At 36.6% G+C, this 14,885-nt stretch overlaps 1 long non-coding RNA gene across 3 annotated transcripts in view; it reads left to right on the top strand.

The window, feature by feature from the left end:
- Positions 1-12,999, top strand: part of LOC129439791 (uncharacterized) — a 61,898-nt gene extending 48,899 nt beyond the window's left edge. The window contains exon 4 of one of the 3 annotated variants that reach the window (XR_008642926.2): positions 12,844-12,999. This is a non-coding gene — a long non-coding RNA (uncharacterized lncRNA). Of the gene's footprint in view, positions 1-1,362; positions 1,814-1,847; positions 2,007-12,843 lie in introns of those variants that run through there. The other 2 variants (XR_008642927.2, XR_008642925.2) reach the window with 2 other exon arrangements.
- The last annotated feature ends 1,886 nt before the right edge of the window (positions 13,000-14,885 follow it).

Raw genomic sequence — 14,885 nt, 5'->3', positions numbered from 1 at the left:
TTTCAGAGTACTTACATTTTAATTATGTATTTGTATATAAAGACAGTTTAAACAAATTTGTAAAAAAGTTTTTTAGATAATTCCTGCCTATCCTGCCTTTAAATCACATGGTAAAATCACAATTAAACAACATATTTCTGACCAACAATGTCAACTGTACCTTCTGTTTGTTTGTTTTTTAAACAAACTTTTGATTCTCATTCCCCAGCAGCCATTTTTAAAAAAAGTTGCGCACCAGTAATATACAAATATATCAAATGAAAGAACAGACCCTCTGCTTTTAAACAAACAAAATGGGGGAAAAAGTTTGTTCATTTGTTCTCTTTTATTACTTCTTAAATATGGGTAGATTTCATAAAAAAATACAAAAGTTTGAGCAAAAAGCTGAAATAATTGCATTTTTGTAAAGGAATTTTGTTACAGATCAGATTCAGAACATACACAGAGTTTAAAATGTTGTTGGTTTTTTAAATTGGGTAATAGTGCCATCTAGTAAATAAAAGCGGAATTACATATTACCGTAAATACTTGTCAGGGAAGCATCATTGGCAGGGAAATGTTTTCTCTTAATTGACGAGATAAATCGTCATTGGCGGGGAAAGAGTTAAGCTCAAATTGCGCTAAAAACACATTTTTTTTAGGTCGCTTCAGCTATGTGTATGCGCAAAGGTTGGCAATCGCCTCATGTGACTTTGTTTAGAGTCCTTCCCCCAAAGAATGACCAGTTTTTATCAATTAATGATTGGTTCTTATAACTGGAAGGCGGGACTTTTGTCAATATAGCGGCCATTTTGAGCAGTGCATTGTCCCCTATTCATAGTTATAGCAATGCTCAATCTTGTTATATCCAAAATCTTTTCTCAAGTCCCCTAACACAATTTCACAAATAATATTTCAGAGAGGAAACACAAAAGGCATTTTAAAGATAAAGTTGATAAAAAATTATGTCAAATCCATTCAAAATTTGAAACGTTTCAAATACAAACTGTGTTATACGGGTGTTTTATTAATGTAAAGCTGCTTTGGAACAATTGAGCAATTGTGAAAAGTGCTATACAAATAAAATTAAATTCAACTTCAGAATTCACTTTTATTGTATGGTAGGGTGCAACACCAAATATATATTTTAAAAAAAATGTCCTTAATATTTCTTCTCATAAGTCATGCAGAATTTAAGTTTAAGAAGCCCGCTCCGAGTTGTTTGTGTTAAAGCTGTGCTACGGGAGTAAGATTACTTTAAAAACCAGCCTTAAACAGAAAACGGTAGTTTTGCAGATGCATTGCAAATATTGTTCATTGGACACCTCTGGGTAGGAGAATGACATTTTAAGACCAGATGCGTCCTTGTGTTTCCCTCTACAGTATGTCACTCTCCCCTGCCAACGGACACAAATCTCAGTCTAACGTTTGATATAAACGCACTCTGGCATTTCCAAGGCTTTCAGCTGAGTGTTCACAAGAGTAAACTACAGAGGGATGAAACGAGACTTAATGAGATTTCGAGTGTTCGGATCGCACTAACCCTCTTGCCATCTGCTTCCTCTGATGCAGGCCCGCCGAAGCAGTTCGGCAGCGCTGGACAAATACAATGCTAATACTCTTTTAATGAGTTGTGCCATGTGAACACGCATGCTGACTGTAAACAATTGTAATCGGAGTGTGGGGTGTGTGAAGCTTAGGGCTTTGCGAGTCTGAAAATGCGGACCTACAAACGCGAGCATAAAAAAGGTATCAAGTCATCGATTTGCATACATTAACTTCTCGTGAACTCGCATAGCATATTCACGTAATGCATTTAAATTTCAATTACCGGGTTCAGCTCTGGGTTTATATTTTGTCTGTCTCAGATTGCTCGCCTACGGCCCACCCACAGAAACTTTACTGACCGTCTGATGAATACTGCACAAAAAGAAAAGAACATGATGGAGCTGAGCTGTTTGGATGGTGCTCCAGACATAAAGTTCAACAATGTTTTGGGCGATGTGAGTTTGTCATAAAAATTGTGAATAAAGGTCCTAATATGTACCTATATGTATTAGGTACAAATACTATATGTGTACATTGGTACCAATATGTACCTTGTGATATAAATATGCACTCTTTGGTGCCAATATGTAGGAGTGAGCAGGGTACAAACTAACACAGGGTTAATTGTAACGCGGCTAGGCTACTTTACATATTTATACAGGGCCGAGCAATCTGTGCTTTTGGTATTTTCCTTTCACTGTCAGAAGATGATCTCCTGCAAATGTGTGAAATGTTTTGATGTGTTTTCATTAAGATATTGAACAAACACATTGAGTGTTTTAGAGGCATGAAAGTAGTTGGGTGTGTAAGTCACCAAATCCAACCTTATATTATTTTAACCACTGTCTTGTTACCTAAAACTTTACACTTTTAAAACATGTCAGCAAGTGGGGTTAGTTGTCACACTTAAGCCACATATATACAATAATAATGAAATGAAAACAATGTAAAAGCTATTAATCAAAATGATAACTGTTAATACAATATCGGGGGAAAAACTGACAATTATGATTTTTTTTCTTAATTGTGCAGCCCTTTCAAAAAATGTATTGCATCTATGCATTGATGCAGAATATAGGGATGGTTAGATGAAGGATCATGGATAGATGAATGTGTGGATATCTATATATTATAGGCAGATAGATAAACAATATCCACCTTTAGACAGAATTTTTTTATTATTTGTGTTTAAACAATATGTTTTAGCAGGTGTTACAACAAACTCTCTGTTTGTCACAATTTACCCCACATATGGGGTACGTTATAAAGTTTGCGCTCCTGTCACCTTTGGTGTAATTGAACGATAACGGTAGGTCCATTAACAAACTAAGGGGCCTATTTTAACGATCCAAGCGCGTTGTTTAATGCGCATGGTCTAAACGAGCGTTTCCGAAACCACTTTTGCTAATTTAACAATGGGAAAAATGGTTTATGCGCCAAGTGCACGGCCTAAAAGGGTTGTTCCTATTCTCCTAATGAGTAATGGGTGTGTTTTGGGCGTAACGTGCAATAAATCAATGAGAGTCTCAGCTCTCATCCCCTTTAAAAGCAAGTTGCGCTGGCACCATGCCTAATCTCTATTTAGAAAGCGGAAATTGTAAACTGAAAAACTAAGCGGAGGAAGAAGACCACCAGTTTAAGATTAATGAAAAAAATGTTTTGTTTTTATTTGTATTGAAATTATTATTTTTTTTATTAAAACCTTTAAAAGCTGTTTTCTCTCAGTCACGGAAGTAAAAATAGCAGGCTTTTAATTGCTGTAAATGTATTGATATCCTAATTAATCATTGTAATCTCTTAAAATAATTTGCAAATATGCAAGAAAAGGTTTGTACTCTAAAAATACAAACAAGAGATAAAGAATTTACAAACGTGCAGAAAGCCGTTTCAGCACTCGAACAGCGTCGCGAATTTTTTTAAAAGCATTACTTAAAAAAGCATTTAAAAAACATTTAAAAACAGATGCATTTGTTAAAAGCAAAGCATTTATTTGGTGAAGCAGCTCTTTACGCCTTCTCATGTCTCATAATCGCTCCTCAATTATGTCCAAGAGACTCAATAATAATCTTTAACATTTTAATCCTTTAATTTTTCATATTTAAAAGCGTTTTTGTGCTACTGCGCATCCATGTGTGTAAGCAAACCTTTGATGTCGTCCCGTTTATAGGTGCATATTACTAATGCGCTCATTAAATAACAAAAACAATATTGCGCCATTGACTTAAGACCAGGTTTTAGTTGGTCAATGGCGTAGAAGTCTATTTTAGTTGCCTCAAAATAGCAACGCACCAACAATGCGCCTGAACACACCTCGTTTTCAGACCAGAACCCCCATGGGGCGCAACATTGGGCGCAAATGCATTTGCTATTTAAACAACGTGGCGCTAAACGTGAAAATTATAATTGTGCTGGGTTAAAACTAGCAAAAGACACTTGTGTCGCGCATTGCGCTGCATTGCACCGGGTGTATGATAGGACCCTAAGAGTTTAATTGTAGCAGAGATGTGTGTGTTGATTGTGTAAAAAATTTTAAGATAATTTAACCTAAATATTTTTTAAATGATAAAGCCAAAAAGCGTTACTTTGTGCCCCGCTCTCCCCTACTATGGTACTTATATGAACTTTTTCTGTGCAAATATGTACTTTTTAAAGGGTACCACGCCAGTGACAGCTAAGACTGTTTTGGACAATTTCTTTCTTAGTGTTGCTCGTTGTTCTTTTCCAATCCTACTGCTCTCTCTACTATCCTTGCAAAAATAATGACAAGAAAGGAAAGAGCTTTCTCATAATTGCAAGCTTCAATATGATTGGCTGACAATCTGATTGCACCTTCTGGTAGTCAGGTTGCAAAAGGTCATAATACATTTTCTGGGAAGTAAAGTCATATTTTTTGGTCTGCAACACTCCTTGCAAGGATAGTGTGGCACTTAACAGATTCTTGCCAGACATTTATTTATTTTTTTATTTTTTTGAAAAGTTGCCCACCAGCATTTTTTGTGAATCCTTACAAAAGTTTCACAAAATGCCTTCACTGTTAACCCAGAAATTGTCTTTACTTAAACAATCAAGTAAACATCACTTAATATTTTCTATTTTGAAGCCAAAGCTTAAAAAATTTAGTTGATTTAACTTTTAAGCTTACAAAATCCATTAAACTAAAACATTCAAGAAAAATAAACTTAAAATTATTAGTTAATGTTGTGAGGAATACCCATAATCCTTTGCGCCTGAATATTTTGATTATTTTCTGCTTTTTCACAGAATAAAACGGATAAGAACTTTCTCTACTCAAATATTTGTTAAGCTCTTATATAATTAATGTTGTTTTGTTGTAAATTATAATTTTGTGAAGTCACCATTCAGGTGATCAGTGTTTCCGTACATGAACCCTGTTCAGAACATTCTGTTTTATTTCTCTCCACAGTACTGACAATGTAGGTCAAAAACACAGTTTTGTGTGTTTCTGTTGAGAATCACGTTTATTCAATGATTGACGTAAAGTCAGTCATTAACTTTGTGTTATAATACCATTTATAACATCAAAAGTAATATAAAGTTATAAAAACTAAAGTTATATGCAACGGGTTTCCTCACAAATTTCTAATGTCAACTAATCTGGGTTAAGAGTGCAGGAATATTGGAAGAAGTTAAAACATTAAGTACATTAAACTTAAAATTAATTGTTATTTCAACCAGGCAAAATTCACTTTTTTAGGGCAACAAGTTTCCATAAATCTTTTTGTTCAACCAACCTGTATGGGCTTACAGTGTTCCGGGAAACCTTTCTTTTACAAATATATAAACATACAATATATCAAACAAACAAACCGTGAAAAAAAGTTTCATCCTGTCTATATTTTTTTCTTTGCTTATAAACTCTCAAATATGGGTATTTTTCTGTAACCTTGGAGAACCCACATGGTCAAATTTGGCCGCTGTTAATTGCTGCTACCCAAAATATTCTTGTGTTCTCCAGGGTTAAAAATAGTTTTTTTAGCAAAAAGCTAAAATAATTGCATTTTTGTGAAGGGATTTTGTTAGAGATCAGATTCAGAACGATTATCAAAACATACACAGAGGTTAAAATTAGTAAATAACGTTTTGGCTTCAGTTTTTTTTTTCATAAATTTGGTAAGTAATTTGATAAAAATTCAGCAGGAACACTTTTTTATGCAAATGTTTTTTTGTTAATTGACAAGATAACTATTGAGATACCTCGTCAACAGCAGGGAAAGAGTTAAAGGTATACGTTAACCTAAAATTACAATTCTATCATCCATCACCCTTGTGTTCAGTGGAAGACCAAAGGACAAAAGTTTATTTATTTCTGTGCATTTCAGTGCATGTTTCATAAATGAGTTACACAAATGTTTTCATTAATGGTTGGCTTGACACAATTTTTGCAGTTATAAGTTTAAAGCTGTGATTATAAGTCTGCGACAAAAAAGCACTAAGCACTATGTTTGCAAAAATGTGTGATGTTTATAGTATTAAATCTTGGCATTAGAAGATATCCAAGACACCTTGAAGCAGTTACACTAAATACAGTTTTTGAGCACACGCACACTTTTTATGTGACAACATATTCTCAAGAGATCTTGCAATCAGCACTTTCCCACTAACCACATGCTCACTATTTTGCAACAAAAGGTTGATTTTACTGAATAAAAATAAGTCCAATTCCATCTAATTTAGTGCTCCCAATTACGCACATATTAACACAATCATTGTTAATCTTTCAACACATCAGGACCTTAATAAAGGATTGGGGTCTTCAGGACCCCTTTTCTACCCTGACCACAATTCATCACATTACACAAAAATTAGCAGACCCCTCTGCTAATTTCTTTAACTCTGACCAGTCTGCACAAGCCTCTGTTTGTGCATCTGAGACAACCAGTTTGACATGAAGCAAACATGGCAGTAGATGATTTCTCCCCCTCAAGTCATTTGGATTCATCCAATCACCAAATGACATATTGATAAGGAGATGAAAGACTAAAAATCTCCAAATCCATCCAGTTTCATTCTGACACCAGCTGCTGGGAAGGCCTAGCGATACGGAGTTACTGGATATGGAAATTAATATGGAATAGTTGGCCATAACCGATCAGAAATTTACCATCTGACCAATTAAAGGCGAATCAGTTTGACACACTCTTATTAACAGAAGAGGAAATCACATTACTGCCAAATCTCTAGAAAGAGATTCGGCACAGCTGTAGTCTGCAGAAGAAATAAAGGAATATGGTAAATTTGGTATAAGGCTTTAATGGAAAAGAAGAAAATGACAAGAGAGGTGGTCAGGAGGGAGTTGTGTGTGTTGTTTTTTGGGAACTGTGGGTGTGCAGGATAGGGTGAAGATTGGAGATCCTGGTTTAATGCATTTATTTGTGGTAGGTGTCTTAACATGGTGAGAAGTGAAAATCAGGTATGGGATGTTTTGATAAGTTGACAAGAGTGTTACAGATCCCCCCCCAAAGCTACATCTCTTTATTGACTGCTTTATGTTGGGTTTAGGCCTTGATATAAGGGGAATGTGATATGAAAATCACTAGAGAAAAAAGAAATATAATTTTAATTAGGGCTGTCAAAAGATTAATCATGATTAATTGCATGTGTATTGTATGTAATTATTATGTATATAGAAACACACACATTTAAGAAAAAAAACATGTTATTTATGTATATATTTTTAAATTTATACGTCAAATAATATATATATATATATATATATATATATATATATATATATATATATATATATATATATAAATATATATACAAATACATATACATATACATATATAAATATATATATAAATATATATATATATATATATATATATATATATATATATATATATATATATATATATATATATATATATATATATATATATATATATATATATGATTAATCGCATACAAAATTAAAGTTTATTTTTGCATAATATATGTACGGGACATGAAGCTAAAATTAAATAAAGTTTAGTTTCATATGTGCTCACGCGAAACCTTCATGTGCAGAATTTTTTTTTAAAGCGAAAGTGTCACGTGAGTGCGCGATAGTTTCACGTGAGCACGCTAAACTAAACTTTCAAAAAATTTGATTGTTTCGCATGAGCACATGAAAGTTTCACTCCAATGTTACCTTAGGGGCTTGGTATATATGTGTGTGCACTGTGTGTAATATTTTGTATATACAGTACAGGCCAAAAGTTTGGACACACTCACTGGTTCTTTATTTATACATTATTCCATATAACATAAAAGCATCCAAAATAAACCAAAACTCTGTTATATTTTAGTATTTGAAGTGCAGTCACCCTTTACCTAGAAATTGTTGAACTGTATGCATGTCATTTTTTTAAGAAGCTTCTTAAATTTCAATTTAGGATGAATTTTAAAGAGTAGAAGGAGTTCATATTTAATGGGCTCTTATTGGCTGCTTTTTCTTCAATATTCAGTGTAAGTCATCTATTTCAAAAATAATATTTTCAAAAAAAATGTTTGGCACAGGTATATTTTTGTCTACAAAAATCATTTTAAGCATTTAACCATACACCTTCAGCTTAAATTATTTTTAAGATCATAGTTAACATTTTGGTCAAGTGTGTCCAAACTTTTGGCCTGTACTGTATAAATGCACATACATGCATGTATGCATTTAAGAAACATTTACACACACACACACACATATATACTCAATTTATATATACAAAATAATTTATATATACAAAATAATTACACACAGTGCACACACATATATTTAAGCAAAAACTAACTTTAATTTTGTATGCAATTAATCACGATTAATCTTTTGACAGCTGTAATTTTAATATTTTGTTTTACTGTTGTGTCAAAAGCTCAATGCTTGTAAATGGAAGGTTGATCCTTGCAAAGAGTCTAAGGCACTTAAAGGAATAGTTTACCCAAAAAATACATTTCTGTCAACAGTCACTCATCCTCGTGTTGCTCCAAACCCACATAAAGTTTTTTCTGTATAACACGAAAGAAAATATAAAAAAACAAATACACTTTTCCCATGCAATTACAAAAACTGCAGTACTCTTTTCAGTTTTGGAGCATTACCTTTAAATAAGTAACTTTGGATGCCACGTCTTTATAGACGGTTTCATCAGATGCTGTTACAGATGTGGCCTTTAAAAACGCGTATTTTCTCCAGCGGCATTTGGCAATTCATCTCGCAGAGTCCTGCAAGTGCTTTTTTTGGGGGGGGGGCTTACTTAAAGATTCGCTTTACAGAATAACCATCAGGTGGTGCATAAAAATCGAATTTTTTATATGTTTTGTCATTGCGGTTGTTTCCAGAAGATAATGAGGGCATTGCTAAATATTTAACATTGCTATTAAAAAGTGACATCAACCCGTTCTTGCCAGCATAACAATGCATACAACTATTAAGATGACTGTACATGCAATGCGCATTTATACGAAGTGCAACAGAGAATTGTGTGTGAGCCTAATACATGTGACTCTGCCTGTAAAAACCCAGCAGTATTTTTTTATTTTATACACAAAGTCATCCCGACATAATGAAAGGCTTAAATAATGCGACTTACCAGGGTTCTTAATTCGAGCAGATATTTTTGTCTATTCTTCTGCAGTGAACTTCCGTTCTGTATTTATTTATTCATTGGTCTGGCTAGTGGCTAAAGTGATCTCTGAAACAAATACCTTGTTGAAAATAAAATGTTTTGGTTTGCTAAAGATGAGTGGAGACAACAAGCATGGGTCACAACTGTGTGGAGAGGTTTGGCAGCCAGGCAAGAATTCAGCCTGTCATGCACAATTGCACCGTAAGAGTCGTGCCGCAGCACAGTGCATCTATTTGGAGCACTGCAAGAAATACACCAAATGTGATCATTTTACTGTGAGACCGAGCATACAGACACGCTTCAGTGCATTTTTAACCTCCTAAGACCTGGATGTCCACATACGTGGACATCACATTGTTTTGTTGTTTGAACCATAATACTTAATTCTGTGAAACTGGAACCTGTTGTACACAAACATGGACAAAAACACTGCTTCATGTTCAAAGAATATAAAAATATTTGGTTATTATATTTATTGGTTCTTCCTAAACCCAAAATAGCTGCTAAAAATCTGAAAAAGACCAACCAAAACTTGGCTCTTGACTGGAACCGCCCGGCCCGAAGTTAACTTCCGGACTGTATTTATTTATCGGTCTGGTTAGTGGCTAAACTGAACTCTGGAATAAATACCTTGTTGAAAATAAAAAGGTTTTGGTTTCTTAAAAATGAGGAGAGACTGCAGGTGTCACAAGGTGACGATTTTTAGGGGCGGAACCAAAAGTTGGGAATTTTGGGTTCCGCCCGGAAGTGTTCCACCCGGACCGGAAAGAGAGAACACCGGAACTCCCGGTGGCGCCGCGAGGAGGAAAATCGGCAAATTGAGTACAGCTGTGTCTAGTTAAGAATAGCGGTCGGCGATTGGAGGATGCGCCGAACCAAACGGTATTTAAGATCAACTTTAATCACAGTTGGGGTGCTTTTTGTGACTGTTGGGCGTTGTGACTGTTGGCATTGTGTAGGTTCACTCGACGCGCTACTGGCGGCGGTCGGAGTCTCTCTCTCTCAAGTTGAAACAGACTTTAGAAGTAAGTGCAAACCTTAAAGGTTGAAAAACGAACGTAAACAACGTAATTGAAGACACATTAAGAGGAGAAGAAACGGAGTTGTGTGAGTACTAACTGTGGAGAAGCCCACCAAAGTGGGCGAAGACGGGCGTCCTTTGTGTGTACACGATTGTGGTGGGTGAGTCTTTGTGCTGTGGAAACTTTCACTATAGCGTGGTGCTGTGTATTCTGCTGTGTATTGCTGTGTGTGTCTTGTCAGACAAACCTCACCTTCATACACTTTGTCTGGGAGAACGAAGAGACTGTCGGCCCTGGTGAAACCCTATTATACTGTACGTGTGAGTGTGCTTCTAGCTACGAGCGACGGAGTGGTGCCCTGAAACGAGGCCTGTCGAGACATTTGGGGGTTGCGAAAAGCAGCGGCGAAGAGCTGGGAAACTAGTGGATACGTGAGTACAACTAAGGAAGGCTATTGTGGATATTTTGATTCTACGAAATACTTACTGTTGCAGAGAACGTGATGTAGGAAATCTCGCCCGTCCCGAGGTCCCTACAAAAGGGCGCCCCTGTCCGGTGGAAAATCGCCTAACGGTGACGTGAGAGGGCAGCGCTCGGCCTTGGTGTGACGGTGCGACGAGTACACCCCTCTGTGACCAACACGCTCGTCGAGAGGGTCCGCCCCCGACGTTACATGGAAAACTGCATATCCCACCTGACCCAATTGCAAGTATCGTAAGTCCGCCGTGCTTACCTTATGCAACTAAATAACCCCCAGGTCTGTGATCTAAATTTGAAGAGGAGGGCACCGCATCCAGCTGCTGTCTGTGGAGAGAGGAAGAGAGAAAGTGAACGCCAGAGAAAACAAACCGAACAAACCTCATACTTACCGTAGGCTGTATGCAGCAAAGAGGTGAGAAAGCCAAGTTGAATTAACTGTGTCTTGTGCCCCAGCTGCTGTCTGTGGAGAGAGAAAGAGAGAAAGTGAACGCCAGGAAAACGAACCGAACAAACCTCATACTTACCGTAGGCTGTATGCAGCGAAGAGGTGAGAAAGCCAAGTTGAATTAACTGTGCCTTGTGTCCCAGCTGCTGTCTGTGGAGAGAGAAAGAGAGGAAGTGAACACCAGAGGAAACGAACGGAAAAAGGTACGCAAGCAGTGAAGAGTCCATTCACCAGTCATACAAATATTCTGCCTCCAGGAAGAAGAAGGAGGGCGCCACGGCTAGCAGGGACCAGGTCGGAGCCTGACGTTCCCTTCCCCCGGCTTACGGGGGTTTACATCCCCGCTGCCCCTTGCCCCTTGCCCCTGCCTGGCCAAGCATTACAGACCCCCTGGAGGGAAGAGTCAGAGGAACATTTAGTTTTAAATTGCCCTTTCCCCAATTCCCCATTCTTTTTAAATATTTAATAAATAAAGATTGTTTTAAATTTTACCTGCTCTCGTTGTTGTCTGGTCATTGGGTTGGCTTTGGGGACCTCCTCGAGGTGGAAGTTGAGAAGGGGCGTGGCTTTAGTCAAAACACAGCCAGCCCCTGGGCGTGACACAGGCATGGATCACTGCTGTGTGAAAAGAGGTTTGGCAGCCAGGAAAGAATTAAAGGATCTGTTACTAACATTGTATATATTAATTTTACACAGTAACATTAGCTCAGTGTTAGCCTGGGTTTCCCCATGCTGCCTTGCGCGGAAATTTATTAACGCTGCAAGTCTAGCATGGAAACCATGGACCAATTCTCCTCCTAAAATAGGGAACCAATCACAGAACGGGAAGGGGGCAGCAAGACGATGACGACGTCTATGCGACACACCGAAGCAGTTTTGTTTATCCAACACGGCAGCAGACCAAAGTTACTTTTCGATGCAGCCTTAGATAGTGTTCTAAGTAGTTTTGAACGCAAGTTTATAAAAAAAGAGCAACTTTTGGTGTTAAACAATTTATTATCCAAGAAGGATGTTTGGATGTGCCACGGAGTTTTATTGGACCAACCTGCTAGGCATCATCGTCGATGAAGTCCATTTAACTTATAAATGGTAAGTGGTATTTATTAATATAATATTGTCGTTATGCCTGTACTGTGGTTGTCAGTGCCACTAAGTTGTGTTGCTTTTCAATGTCAATATACAGCTACGGTTTAGTTGCAAAGCCTTCAGCTGTGTGCACACGTACCCGATAAAAGTTGTAGATGCTTGAATTTATGTCGCTCTACATGCGTCATCTGGTATAATTGAAACGATTGGCTATGAGCTACGTACAGACGCATTTGATAGACATTCGTAAACGACTTTGGGCATTCGTAAACCACGCCTCAAATACAAAAAAATTGCATATGGTTCCCAGACCATGAGACTGTTCTGGTGTTAGCCAGGCTAAGCTCAGTGTAGTAGTTGATACGCTTTAGCTATGATTTGAACCAAGGTGATTTTCTTGTTATTTATTTTGAATGTTACTAGAAATAATCTAGAAGGACTTACATTCTTTGCGGGGAGTCTACCGGAAATTAAGCACAAAATACATTTTTTATGTTGTTGCCGCCGCTAAAACAGTCTATATGTTTTTGATATGATGAAAAGCCTTCCTCGTCTTGGTGTTTTGATATTGTTGCATAATTTTAACACTGTTTCTATTTAAGCAAATTGTTTTTCTCTTCATTTCAATGTGTGTATGCGTGTTTGCGCATACGTGTTACAGCTGGACCCATACTGCTTCAGGACCATTATCCAGAGAAAATGAAACACCTCGAGATCGCCTGAGACCACGAAGACTGTGAGTGAGAGAGAGAGAACACGGGGGAGAGAGATATACATTTTTCTCCACTGAAATATAGAGAAAACCCAAACAGGAAAACTGGCTTATATCAAAAATATTGTATATAGTAACCCTATAGTTTCAGTGTCATGCCTCGCTCAAATCACCACCAACTTTCTCGCTGTGTGTTGCCCATCTCTTTCAATGAAGCATTTCTAAATATGGTTGTCATAAATGAGTAACGTCTAGAGGTGTATAATACTTAAGTATTTTAGTTACATTTTCCAAGCATCTGTGCTGTATCAGAGTGTTTGTCTTCGGAAAAAAATTACTTTTCTTTACTAAAAAATGTTCACTACATTCTAAAGCATAGAATCATACTGTGTATTCATTATATATTGCATATTAAAATTTATTTAATGCCTAATTACATAAAAATTGTGTACTTTTACTTTCTTGAGTATAAGTACAAAAAAATTTTTTACTTAAGTAAAAGTACAAAAAATGACTAGATGTTTAATGTACTTAAATATTAAATATAAACCAAAAACTTAAAATTATGAACTGTAGTGGAGTAAAAATTATGATAATATGTTTTGGAATGTTTGTTTTCCAAAGAAAAACACTAATAAAATACGAATAATTGAAAATTTACTTTTATGTAGAAAGTAAAAATACTTAAGTACTATACAACTCTGGTAACGTCCACTTCAGTAACTGACGTGAGAAGGATTACGTGAACTCCACGGCTTTGCTCCCATTGGGAGTCCCTCCTGAAAATCGCTCATCATTTGCATAATGTTTCTTAAAGGAGCCATGGCACAAGACTTTTTTAAGATGTCAAATAAATCTTTTGTGTCCCCAGATTACATATGTGAAGTTTTAGCTCAAAGTATCATATAGATAATTTATTATAACATGTTAAAATGTACACGTTTTTAGGTTTGTGCAAAAAAGTGCCGTTTTGGGTGTGTCCTTTAAAATGCAAATGAGCGGATAAAGAGCAGACACTGATCACAATGATGGTGGTTTGTTGCAAATGAAACTCAATTGTGCTGCGAATTATTTTCTCTCTTTTTCTTTTTTTCTGCACTAAATGGCAGTGCTGTGATTGAATAGTGCAGATTAAGGGGCGGTATTATTCTAATAAGAGCTCCTTATGACATCATAAGGAGAGCCAAATTTCAACAACCTATTTTTTCACGTGCTTGTAGTGAATGGTTTACCAAAACTAAGTTACTGGGTTGATCGTTTTCACATTTTCTATGTTGATAGAAGCACTGGGGACCCAATTATAGCACTTAAACATGGAAAAAGTCAAATTTTCATGCCATGGCCCCTTTAAATTTCTCCCGTTGCTGGACACGCCTATCCGGTCGGCAACAGTAACTTTTGCTTGGAAGTCAGCATAGCTTCCATAAAAAAAATGAATGAGATTGTGTCGCTCTGCGATTGCTAGTCGCTGGTGGTCTGAATGGGGCATCACACCGAACATTTATGGACCACTATTGCATAATGCACAAATTGACAAGGTCCATACAATTTCTGCAAAAAAGTGTGCAGGGGTTTATAATTTGTCCACTAAGTATCATCATGTATACAAGGTACCAGGCTACTATACTATGAATATGAAGAGTTGGTTCCAAAACGCGATAAACGCCATTTTTGAAAAAAATGAGTTACTGCCAAAATCAGTATTATATCAGGTCAGTAGTTAAAAGTAAATTCTTAATTTTACGCAAAATCCAATATCCGCCGTGTTATTATGTCATCTTTTCTCCCTTTTTTCCCAAAATGCGATAAACGCCACTGCTCCTTTTTTACAGAACGCAATAAATCCATTTCTGATATTACAGCCCACCATGCCACGCAATGTAAACAAACAATGGCGGACGCGCTGAGTCCACGGAGTCCTAGTTTTCCTCATCTACTTTGTACTTCGTAATCAACAAACAAAACAAAATAATACTTTAATTGCATCCCTA

Source organism: Misgurnus anguillicaudatus, chromosome 22, assembly GCF_027580225.2.
Source record: "Misgurnus anguillicaudatus chromosome 22, ASM2758022v2, whole genome shotgun sequence".
NCBI classification, from domain to species: Eukaryota; Metazoa; Chordata; class Actinopteri; order Cypriniformes; family Cobitidae; genus Misgurnus; species Misgurnus anguillicaudatus.
The sequence above is the reverse complement of the archived record's forward strand: the minus strand, read 5'-3'. Positions and strand labels throughout refer to the sequence as shown.